Source organism: Ursus arctos, chromosome X (genome assembly GCF_023065955.2).
Source record: "Ursus arctos isolate Adak ecotype North America chromosome X, UrsArc2.0, whole genome shotgun sequence".
Classification (NCBI taxonomy): domain Eukaryota; kingdom Metazoa; phylum Chordata; class Mammalia; order Carnivora; family Ursidae; genus Ursus; species Ursus arctos.
The window spans coordinates 94,122,650-94,134,922 of NC_079873.1; the positions used below are offsets into that span (position 1 = coordinate 94,122,650).

General features: G+C 44.4%; 1 protein-coding gene and 1 long non-coding RNA gene across 4 annotated transcripts in view; one reads left to right on the forward strand and one right to left on the reverse strand.

Annotated features, from left to right (window-relative positions):
- The window catches only part of LOC125281835 (uncharacterized), a 358,739-nt gene that overhangs the window by 150,423 nt on the left and 196,043 nt on the right, over positions 1-12,273 (forward strand). The window lies entirely within an intron of this gene.
- Positions 1-12,273, reverse strand: part of LOC125281168 (NF-kappa-B-activating protein-like) — a 111,261-nt gene that overhangs the window by 72,048 nt on the left and 26,940 nt on the right. The gene's annotated exons all lie outside the window — the stretch shown is intronic.

The following is a 12,273-nucleotide window of genomic DNA, read 5'->3' on the forward strand; positions in this document are numbered from 1 at the left end:
AACGACTGAGCCTCCCAGGCGCCCCTGTCTCAGTCGGTTCTGGAACTTTCCTTCTGTAGAATATTACTTTGAAGTTGCCAAAACACCGGCTTCCTATTATACTACCTAAAATGTAGGCTATCCCCCACACCGGACTCCAGTACTTCATGGCAGGGCTTCTTGGCTCAAACTCTCTTAAATTGCCCCCGTCCCCCAAGATGTAATATCGCGGAGGCTCTATACACACCTGTTCATTTATCCAGTGTCACCGCAGCATGGCAGTTTAGAGCAGGGACTTGACGTCAGACAGACATGAGGTGAAGGTTGAGCTCTGCCACTTGTAGGCACAGGGATTCGGTCAAATCACTTACCCTCCCTAACGCTCAGTTTTGTCATCTGTAGGCTGGGAATAATTACAGTAACATAGATAAGACGTTTAAAGAACAAGACATGTTGTCCTGTCCTCACTTCTCTGTCCCAGGATGAGATGTAACATGGGCCAAATCATAATTCCTACCAAAATAAGCTACATACAGAAAGCTTATAAGATTATCTTAAGCTATTTTGTCCAGGTATCAGCTTTAAAATGGAAGCTGACTATAATTTAAAAACCAGGATTAATGATATCTAGTACCTTCAAGATCTGCCACATGCCACATGGATCAGGTATTTTATTTATTTCAACTACTCAAAATCATAGATTTAGAATACATGACCAGGGAGGGGCGACTGGGTGGCACAGCGGTTAAGCGTCTGCCTTCGGCTCAGGGCGTGATCCCGGCGTTGTGGGATCGAGCCCCACATCAGGCTCCTCCACTGGGAGCCTGCTTCTTCCTCTCCCACTCCCCCTGCTTGTGTTCCCTCTCTCGCTGGCTGTCTCTATCTCTGTCAAATAAATAAATAAAATCTTAAAAAAAAAAGAATACATGACCAGGGAAGTGAAAAGCTTGAGTACACGAAGAATAATTCTGTTACAACTGCGGTGCTGTAGGGGGCACTGTGTGATTTGGTTTCACAACACACACCTTTAAAACAGGAATCCTGGGGCACCTGGCTGCCTAAGTCCAAAGAGCATGCAACTCTTGATCTCCAGGTTGTGAGCTAGAGCCCCACGTTGGGTGTAGAAATTAAAAAAAAAAAAACTTAAAAAAATATGAGTACTGGCATGTTCTAAAATAATTTATTTCTGCCAAGATCTGGGTTTCAAGATACTATTTCTTGTTAACGAATCAGAGTTCCTTGGTAAAATGGCTGATCTTAGGTCTGGAGCAGGAAAAGTAAAAGAGCTGCTCAGGAAATCTTTGCTCCAGAAAACAAGTACATGCTCAAAGACCAATAAGGTCACGCCAGAAGGGATCACGTGTAGTTTAAAGGAACTTTTATTAGCAAATGTGGGAGGCAACCTGACCATCAAAGAGAATAATCAAAATAAAGAATCAAAAATAATGGGGGCACCTGGGTGGCTCAGTCGGTTAAGCCTCCAACTCTTGATTTTGGCTCAGGTCATGATCTCCGGGTCGTAAGATGGAGCCCGGTGTTGGACTCCATGCTGAACATGCAGTTTGCTTGAGATTCTCTTTCCCTCTCCCTCTGCCCCTTCTCTCACTTGCAATCTCTCTCTCTCAATAAATAAATAAAAATTTAAAGTCTTAAAGAATAAAAAATAATGAAAATATAATCCACTGGCTTATAAAACACACGAGTCCATAATTAGAGAGAAAGGGAAAGACAAGACTGAGGGTCAGAAGGAAGAAGAGAGAGAGGTGAGAGGGCCAGGGATAAAAAAGAAAGATTTCTTTTTAAAAGAATACCAGCTCAGCAGCGCCTGGTTTGCTGTCATTTGAGCATCCAACTCTTGATTTGGCTCAGGTCGTGATCTCAAGGTTGTGAGATCCAGCCCCACATCGGGCTCTGTGCTCAGTGCAGAGTCTGCTTGAGATTCTCTCTCCCTCTCCCTCTGCCCCTCCTTTATTTGAGAGAGAGAGAGAGAGAGTGAGTGGTGGGGAGGGGCAGAGGGAGAGGGAGAGGGAGAAGCAGACTCCCTGCCGAGCAGGAAGCCCGATGCGGGGCTCAATCCCAGGACCCAGAGATCACGACCAGAGCCGAAGGCAGATGCTTGCCCACCTGAGCCACCCAGGTGACCCATAAATAAATAAATCTTAAAATAATAATGAAAAAATAAAAGAATACCAGCTCAGATGGTGACTGCACTTATCATGGTGAGCACTGCATAATGTATAGAATTGTGGAATCACTATGTTGTACACCTGAAACTAATATAGCATTGTGTGTCAACTATGCTTAATTTCTTTAAAAAATGGATACCCTGGGAAAAAATTATATTATCGTTAATAAATTCTAGCTAGGCATTGTTGACTGTCACAGTCTCTAATCTTCAAAAAATAAAAAATATAGAAATATAAGAAACTGCCAGCTTAAAAAGGAGGAAAACAACATTAACATTTATGAAGTAGTCTTGTCAAAACAAACTTTTCTAAAATTTTATTTATTTGACACACAGAGAGAGCACAGATGCAGGGGGAACAGCAGAGGGAGAGGGAGAGGGAGAAGCAGGCTCCCCGCTGAGCGAGGAGCCCTATGTGGGGCTTGATCCCAGGACCCTGGATCATGACCTGAGCCTAAGGCAGAGGCTCAACCAATGGGGCCACCCAGGAGCCCTTCCTGTCAAAATTTTTAACCTGAACTGATTCAGTTATGTTGATAGATCTACCCAGCAGTTGATGGGAAATACAGGAAATATGGGAACAAATTTAATGACACCATAATAAAACAGAGTAATCCAGGAGGTGGGACAATCTACAAGACAACTTTTTTTTTTAAGATTTATTTATTCATTTGACAGGGAGAGCAAGAGAGCGCAAGAAGGGGGAGCAGCAGAGGGCAGAGGGAGAAGCAGACTCCACCCTGAGCAAGGAGCCCGACACGGGACTCCATCCCAGGACCCCGGGATCATGACCTGAGCCAAAGGCAGACGCCTAACCATCTGAGCCACCCAGGTGCCCCAAAACAACTTTTTAAAAAGCCAATGTCATAAGAAAGGTGGGAAATAGATGTATCATAGATTAAAAAACCTGAAGAGATGTAATATCTAAATACAACATAAATGTGATGCATGACCTACTTATTCTAAAAACAGCTATAAAAGACATTTGGGACAATTGGGGAAATTTGAATATAGATTAGGTGTATGATGCTATTATGACATTATTAATTGTTTTAGATGTAGCAATAGCATTGTGGTTATGAAGGAACATTTCCTTTTTGAAGGAGATGTCTGATGGAAATATTTAGAGTTACAATTGTCATGACAATTAACTTATTTTCACAAGGTTTAGGAGACAGACAGACAGAAAACAAATACGACATTTAATTAAAAAAATATATATAGGTGAAGGATGTGCCAGGGTCATAATCCTAGTATTCCTTCATTTTTCCTATTTTTTTAAAAGATTTTATTTATTCATTTGACAGAGAGAGAGAGAGACAGCCAGCGAGAGAGGGAACACAGGCAGGGGGAGTGGGAGAGGAAGAAGCAGGCTCCCAGCTGAGGACCCTGATGCGGGGCTCGATCCCAGGACTCTGGGATCACGCCCTGAGCCGAAGCAGATGCTTAACAACTGAGCCACCCAGGCGCCCCTTTCCTGAGTATTTGAAATGATTTGACAATAAAAATAAATGAGGAAAAGAAAGGATATAAAAATAAGTATTTCCAGACATGGTATACGGTCCCATCATAAAATTCATTTTCAAGAAAATTATATAAAATGTCGCTAATACTTGTAATACATTTAAGGGGATTTCTAAATAAATTTGAGGACTTAGTTAAGCACCAGATTTATGTTCTGCAAATTATACACCCCAACAAAGTTACTCTTGTGCCTGGGGAAGTCGGTAGACTATACTGGTTAAAACAGGTAGAGGCAGGATCACTAAAAAGCTTCTAAGGGTTTGCTCTTGACAGAGAACCCAAGCAAATCCAGCAGAAATATTGCATATAGCTAGTACCTGTCATCTCACATGATTATACCCATCAAATTTCTGGAGGGAAGGATAGAAATGAAAAACATCAGGACTATAAAACCAAAGAGAAACTCACTTCTCCAAAGAGATCCAGTACAACCATTACCTAATCTTACCTTTTCCCGTGCAGGGTTGAGATAGACAGGAAGCATGATAAATACCTTTTATTTCATGCTTAATATTTACTGTGGCTAGTAAAACAAAATACTTATTAGCAAGTGTTCCTCAGCTAAATAATTAGCAAACCTTCTTATTTTTTTTTAAGACTGATTTATTTATTTATTTGAGAGACACAGAGAGAGAACAGAGGGAGAGTGAGAGGGAGAAGCAGACTCCCCATGAACAGAGAGCCCCATGCAGGCCTCGATCCCAGGACCTCCGGATCAAGACCTGAGCGGAAGGCAGGCACTTGACTGACATAAGTAATTAGCAAACCTTCCGATAAGCAATAGGTACAAAGCAAACATGGATGCTGAAAGTGGAATGTAGTAGTTACATGTTCATGCTAACATTGAAAATTGCTTATATTTGAGATGTGCAATTTAAAATGGTAAATGATTTTTTTTTAAATCCCAATCAACACCTGGCGGCAAGCCCTGCACTCTATCACAAGGTCTGAAGCATGTCATGAAATGATTAAATATAATGAGAATTTCCTCCGTTAGGTAATTAGGGACTTATCACTAGGTTCAATTCAGTCACAAACACAAGGGGCAATAAAATTTAAAGCAAACATCGTTCTGTCTCTATTGAAAATGTTAAGATTCTTCTTTTATGCACCAAAAGATTTACCTACTCAGGTTAGTAGAAAAATGTCTACATTTCCAGAGCCCCACATCAGGGGTGCTGTATCCCAGGATAAGCAGGTCTGAGAACAAAATTAGAAGAGTGTGTGTGTGTGTGTGTGTGTGTGTGTGTGTATACACTTGTGCACGCAGTTTGGTTTTGTAAGCCATTTGACTTTGAATGGGTGTGATGTTCAGAACAAGCAATGTGAAATTAACAGTTATGAAAGCACTTTGAAAAGTGAAGTCCTCACACACTTTGGGTACAAAAATTTTATTTAGTGGGGCGCCTGGGTAGCGCAGTCGTTAAAGCGTCTGCCTTCGGCTCAGGGCGTGATCCTGGCGTGCCGGGATCGAGTCCCACATCAGGCTCCTCTGCTATGAGCCTGCTTCTTCCTCTCCCACTCCCCCTGCTGTGTTCCCTCTCTCGCTGGCTGTCTCTCTCTGTCAAATAAATAAATAAAATCTTTAAAAAAAAAAAAAAAAAAAAAAAAAAAAAAAATTTTATTTAGTGTCGGGGCGCCTGGGTGGCTCAGTCATTAAGCGTCTGCCTTCGGCTCAGGGCGTGATCCCGGAGTTCTGGGATCGAGCCCCACATCAGGCTCCTCCACTGGGAGCCTGCTTCTTCCTCTCCCACTCCCCCTGCCTGTGTTCCCTCTCTCGCTGGCTGTCTCTATCTCTGTCAAATAAATAAATAAAATCTTAAAAAAAAAAAGACTACATATGTTAGCGGACTGGAGAGAGAAACTTCCCTCGCTGGCTCTGAGAAAGTAAGCTACAATGATGTGAGATTGCCTATGGTGAGGGCCCCACAGCAAGGAATTTCAGGCAGCTTCTAGAAGCTGAGAGTGGCCTTTGGCAGATAGGCAGCTAACAAATAGGGACGTTAGTCCTAAAACCACAAGGAAATGAATTCTGCCAACAACTCAAATGAGTTTGGGAGTAGATGCTTCCTTAGTCAAGACTCCAGATAAAAACATGGCCTGACTGACACCTTGATGACAGGCTGTGAGACCCTGAATAGGGGACCTAGCAAAGCTATGCCCATACTCCTGACACAAAGAAACTATGATATAATAAATTTCAGTTGGTTTAAGCAGCTACGTTTCTGGTAATTTGTTAACATGGAAATAGAAACTTGTTAACATGGCAATAGAAAACTAACACACACGGGCGCCTGCATGGCTCAGTCGTTAAGCATCTGCCTTCAGCTCAGGGCGTGATCCCAGGGTCTTGGGATCCAGCCCCGCATCGGGCTCCCTGCTCCGTTGGAAGCCTGCTTCCTCCTCTCCCACTTGCCCTGCTTGTGTTCCCTCTCTCGCTGCCTGTCTCTCTCTCTCTGTCAAACAAATAAATAAATAAATAAATAAATAAGATCTTTAAAAAAGAGGAAAGAAAGCTAACACACAAGGTGCAATGGGCTGAGCCAAAGTCTAGCTGTATGGATGTGAAAGGCCTGAATTCCCTGTCATTATCTGGATCAGGGAAGGCAAACAAGTTTCATCCCCTCTTCCTATGCCTGCTAGTGCCACTCTCTGGAGTGTCTTGGGGTAGATGGAATAGTTGACCAGAGATGTCCATGCCCAAATCCCTGTATCCTGTGAATATGTTACGTTATATACCAAAAAAGGACTTGGCAGGGGCGTCTGGGTGGCTCAGTTGGTTAAGGGTCTGACTTCAGCTCAGGTCGTGATCTTGGGGTCCTGGGATGGAGCCCTGTATTGGCCTCTGTGCTCAGCAGGGAGTCTGCTTGAGATTGCCTGTCCCTCTCCCACTGCCCCTTGCCCCTCCACTCCAGCTCGTGCTCTCTCTCAAATAAATAGATAAAATCTTAAAAAAAAAAAAAAAAGGACTTGGCAGATATAATTAAGGTTATGGACCTTAACATAGGGAGATTATCCTGGGTTAGCTGGGTGGGGCCAATCTAATCACACAAGGATCTTAAAAGCAGAGAGTTTGGGGTGCCTGGGTGGCTCAGTCGGTTAAGTGACTGCCTTCAGCTCAGGTCATGATCCCAGAGTCTCAGGATTGAGTCCTGCATCGGGCTCCCCGCTCAGAGACGAGTCTGCTTCTCCCTCTGACCCTCCCCCTTCTTATGCTCTCTGTTTCTCTTTCACTCTCTCTCTCTCAAATAAATAAAAATCTTTAAAAAAAAAAAAAGAATTATAATAGAAAGCAGAGAACTTCACCTGACTACAGGCAACAGACTTGTGGCAAAAGGAACAGTGGGGGAGATTCAGATTGTGAGAGGGACGCCACCAGCTGTTGTGGAAGGAAGGCCGCACAAAAAGCATGAGAAGAGGGGCGCCTGGGTGGCACAGCGGTTAAGCGTCTGCCTTCGGCTCTGGGCGTGATCCCGGCGTTCTGGGATCGAGCCCCACATCAGGCTCCTCCACTATGAGCCTGCTTCTTCCTCTCCCACTCCCCCTGCTTGTGTTCCCTCTCTCGCTGGCTATCTCTATCTCTGTCAAATAAATAAATAAAAATCTTAAAAAACAAAAAAAAGCATGAGAAGAAGGTTTCTAAAAGCAAAAACTGCCTCCAGCTGACAGACAACAGGAAAGGAGGTCCTCAATCCCCAAACTACAAGAAACGAATTTAGCTAAAAACCTGCATGACCTTAGCAGTGAATTCATCCCCCAAGTCTCCAGAAAGAAAGACAGCCCTGCTCACACCAGGACTTTACCTCTGTCACACTGTAAACAGGATCCAGCAAAGCTACTTATTACCTAGACTGCTGGCCTACAGAACCGGGAGATGAGAAATTTGTGTTAAGTGACAAAGTTTGTGGTCATTTGCTACGGCAGCAGTGGCGAATTCATACATGCTGTGTTGGGGAGGCTTCTGACCCTAGATCTGGGGACTGTGCTAAAGGGCTCATTGACTGAGCAAAGATTTGTGCCATGGAAGCAACATCGAGGTGGCTTATAGGGTTCTTCGTTTGTTACCCATGATCTCCATGCTATGCTCAGGGGTAGAAATTACCTAGCTCTTCCCTCTGCCTGGAAAGCCCTACGCCACCCCCACCCCCGGCCCAGATATCTGTAAAGGCTTGTTCTCTCACTTTCTTCTGGCCTACACTCAAAACAAATTCACCAGGGGCTCTTAATTGCCCACCCTCACTAAAATTTCATCTCTTACCCTTCTCCTGGAAACATTTTACACCATGTCCCTGCTCCATTTGTTTCCCTCTAGCTCTTAGCACCTCATCGTACCCTTATTTACTTGGCTTACCACCTGCATCCCCACCAGTAGAGGCACGTTCCATGCAGGCGGAGGTTTTTGTGTCTTTTGTTTGACAGTTTATTCCCAGAACCTAGAACGGTGCCCAGAGCCTAAACATCTGTTGAAATAAGCACTAAAATGAAGAGACTTTCTTTTTCTGGTTTGTCAAGTTCACACATCCTGGCATACTACGGTCATCTTGTCTGGAGGGACTGGAAGGGAGGTGGGTCGGCACAGAATACAGAAGGCATAACCGTGGCGGACACCCTTTCCCAGGGTGAGCTTGGCTCTTCCATCATGCTGGCCGCCTGGACGGGAGCAAGTCGCTACACTCCCATCGGGTCCAAGGAGGACTGGAGGAGAACGTGGTCATAATATGCAAATGATTCCTCTTGCACTAGTTCTTCCACCTGGAAGGAAGCAGAACACACAACCAGGTTGGATGCCGTCCCTTCCAGTTCTGCCCCTGATGCTATCACACAAGGAAATCCTTTGGATTCTGGGCCAATTTAGGTGCTTCACTATGTAAAACCTTCTCACTTCAAGAGCCAACCAAGTGTGGCTGTCCCTTGCTTACATGCTATAAATAACCAAATTAACCCATCTACAGGATGTGGGCTGCAGACACCAAGCTCGCAAAAAGAAAGCCTGGAATATTCCCCAGGATGATGGGACTTCAGCAGGTTTACAAGGTAAATGGCCAGCATTACAAAATAACACTTGCCCTGCTGAGGACTGCTGATTTCAGGGTCAGCAAGAGGGGGTTTCAATCTGCTTAACCCTAAAGTGAGACACAAGCAACATTCTTGTCGGAAAGAGAATAGATCAAGGCCTGGCTCCAGACCTGGGAATGTCCTGGTGAGCTCCCCCCCTTTTTAAAGATTTTATGTATTTATTTGTCAAAGAGCATGCAAGCAGGGGGAGCGACAGGCAGAGGGAGAAGCAGGCTCTCTGCTGAGCAGGGAGCCCAACGCGGGACTCGATGGCGGGACCCTGGGATCATGACCTGAGCCAAAGGCAGATGCTTCACCGACTGAGCCACCCGGGCGTCCCTCCTGGTGAGCTCCTTAAATGAAGTTCTCAAGAAGCAGGTTCCTGTGGGGAAATGGAATTGGGAAGTGAGCTTCGAGATGGGTAAGCGGTTACCTGATTCCAGGTGGCCGCCAAAGGGCACTTTGGCTTGGAGCAGTTGTGGCAGTGAACTTGGTCATCCACGATCTGGCATCCGAAGTAGTCTTTCGGACCGGCCCTGCGGCAGACCTGCCTACAGCTCAAGAAGCACCTGTGTTCGCTGCCGGGCTTGACCCAGAAACTGCTAGCACTCGGGTACGCTCTTCTGTGAAAGCACTTCTTCTGATTTTGATCCAAATCCAAGACGACTTGGATCAGATTCAACAATCATACCGTATCTTGGGGCGCCTGGGTGGCTCAGTCGTTAAGCGTCTGCCTTCGGCTCAGGGTGTGATCCCAGGTCCCTGGGATCGAGCCCCACATCAGGCTCCTCCGCTGGAAGCCTGCTTCTTCCTCTCCCACTCCCCCTGCTTGTGTTCCCTCTCTCTCTGGCTGTCTCTCTCTGTGTCAAATACATAAATTAAATCTTAAAACAACAACAACAATCATACCATATCCTGCACAGCTCTGCCGTGCGCGTCTGCTTTCAGACTTCTTCAGGGCCTGCCACTCCTCCACCACATGTCCCCTTTTGGGAGGGGCTGGGGCTGTCCTTCTCTGCATGTTTCCCTGAGCACCGACTTTGAGCTCAAAGGGGGAGACAATGCTCAGGTATGCAGAGGTCCCTTAAGAAATTGCATCCAGGCCGACAGGACTGCCATAGACATGTGTATTCTTTGTGTAGATTTCCTAAGTGCTTGCACAGAGCAATTAGCTCCGAGAAATAAGGACACTGGGAAGTTTGGAGGAAAAAAAAAGAATATGTTCCTTTCAATGCCTGACTTAGAACTTTGAAAAATTACTAGTTATTCCTGAAACTCTTCTAAAATATCGTCACTTCTGTGACATACTGTGCTGCGGAAGGAACTAATCATCTTATACCTCTGCTTAGAAACGTCTGCCTCAACAGCACATAAAGTCCAATGATACAAGAAAGAAACACCATAAAAACAAGACAGAGGGTTGAAAGACTCTACAAGTGCAGATTTAGGACAGTTTAGATAAGAACTAGAGCAATGAGGGATTTTTCTTCATTTCTTTGCTTTATTTTAAAATGCCTCTTAGGGGGCACCTGGGTGGCTCAGTTGGTTAAGTGTTTGACTCCTCATCTCAGCTCAGGTCTGGATCTCAGGGTCATGAATTCAAGCCCCACCTTGGGCTCCATGCTGGGCATGGAGCCTACTTAAAAAAAACAAATTAAGGGGCACCTGGGTGGCTCAGTTGGTTGAGCGTCTGCCTTCGGCTCAGGTCATGATCTCAGGGTCCTGGGATTGAGCCCTGCATCATCGGGCTCCCTTCTCCATGGGGAGTCTGCTTCTCCCTCTCCCTCTGTGCTTTCTCCCTCTTTCAAATAAATAAATAAAATCTTTAAAAATAATAAATTAATGTTAAAAATAATAAAATGCATCTTAGGGAGGAAAAAGAACTGGAGTAATAATGCAGTGTTTCTGATTCTCTGCCAGCCTGTCCATCTAGATATTCTGCAATAATTATTAGAAATAGAAAGGTAAAAAATACTGCTATTGTGCTTACATCCATTACAAGCCGCCAAAAGAGTCTGACCATCAGAGGGAAAGCTCACATTTCTCAAGTCTAAGCAATCAAAGTATAAAGCATTTGATCCTTAGGACGCCTGGGTGGCTCAGTTGGTTAAGTGTCTGCCTTTGATTCAGGTTGTGATCACAGGGTCCTGGGATCAAGCCTCATGTGGGGCTCCCTGCTCAGCGGGGAGCCTGGTTTTCCCTCTCCCTCTGCCTACTGTTCTGCCTACTTGTGCTCTCCCTTTGTCAAATAAATAAATAAAATCTTTTTTTTTTTTTTAAAGATTTTATTTATTTATTTGACAGAGATAGAGACAGCCAGCGAGAGAGGGAACACAAGCAGGGGGAGTGGGAGAGGAAGAAGCAGGCTCATAGCTGAAGAGCCTGATGTGGGGCTCGATCCCATAACGCCGAGATCACGCCCTGAGCCGAAGGCAGGCGCTTAACCGCTGTGCCACCCAGGCGCCCCAAAATAAATAAAATCTTAAAAAAAAAAAAAAGCATTTGATCCTTTCTTCCTCTGAAGTGGTCTGATCAATTTAATTTGGGACGGAAAGGAGGATTATCCACTGGAGATTTAAAATATTTTTCAGCAGAACAACTGTGATTAGAAAAAAATTTTTTAGGTAAATGTATAAAAATATACCTCCCACAGGACAACTTCTTAAAAAATCTGGTGATTTAAAATTAACAAGGAATAAAAGAACGAAGGGGATAATGGTGGACTAGGTTATATCCAACTAACCTGTGTGCCAAAAAATGATAAATTCTGGCAAAAAATGAAAAACTGTTTGCAGGCATTGGAGAGTGACCTAAAGGGTAGAAATTGAAGGGGATCAGGCCATTGGAAGAAGGGAAACATTATAGGTTACTCCCACATCTAGCAGGTTCGTTGCCTTGAAATAACCCCCAGGCTGCATGGCATGTGGCCCCAGAAAGTGAGCGGAAGCTGCAGTCTCTATGGCCTTTGCAGGCAGAGGACAGCGTTCAGCGGTGCTAGATTGCCTATGAATGTAGAGAATACACTAGGAAAGGGAGGTTCCACGGGGAGTTCTCAAATGTGCATATAAACTTCTCTCAAATTCTTGAAAGACTCTAAAATTGTACATATGTGGGGTTAAAATCCAAAGAGTGCAGGGGCAGAGCAACAACTGGAAGGTGAAAAGATGTGAAACCACAGAAAGGTCGCATTTTAGGATGAAAGAGTACATACATGGACCAAGAGAGTCTCCCTAGAAACAAAAGGAAAACTGAAACAGACATGTGCTAGAAAGGATAAAATCTGTCCATAATGTAACTGCTTGCTAAGACAACCCATAACATGTTTAGGGGAAAATAACAGAAAATCCAGACTATCAAACACATAGTTTCCACAATGGTCAGGGAATGAATGAATGAATGACTCATGAAAGTAAAACAGTAACCCCCAAATTCCCCTAAATTGATCTGTATATTTAGTGGAAGTCCTATAAAAATCCCAGCAATGTTTGTTGCAGACACAGGCTAGCACATTCTAAAATTTATATGGAAAA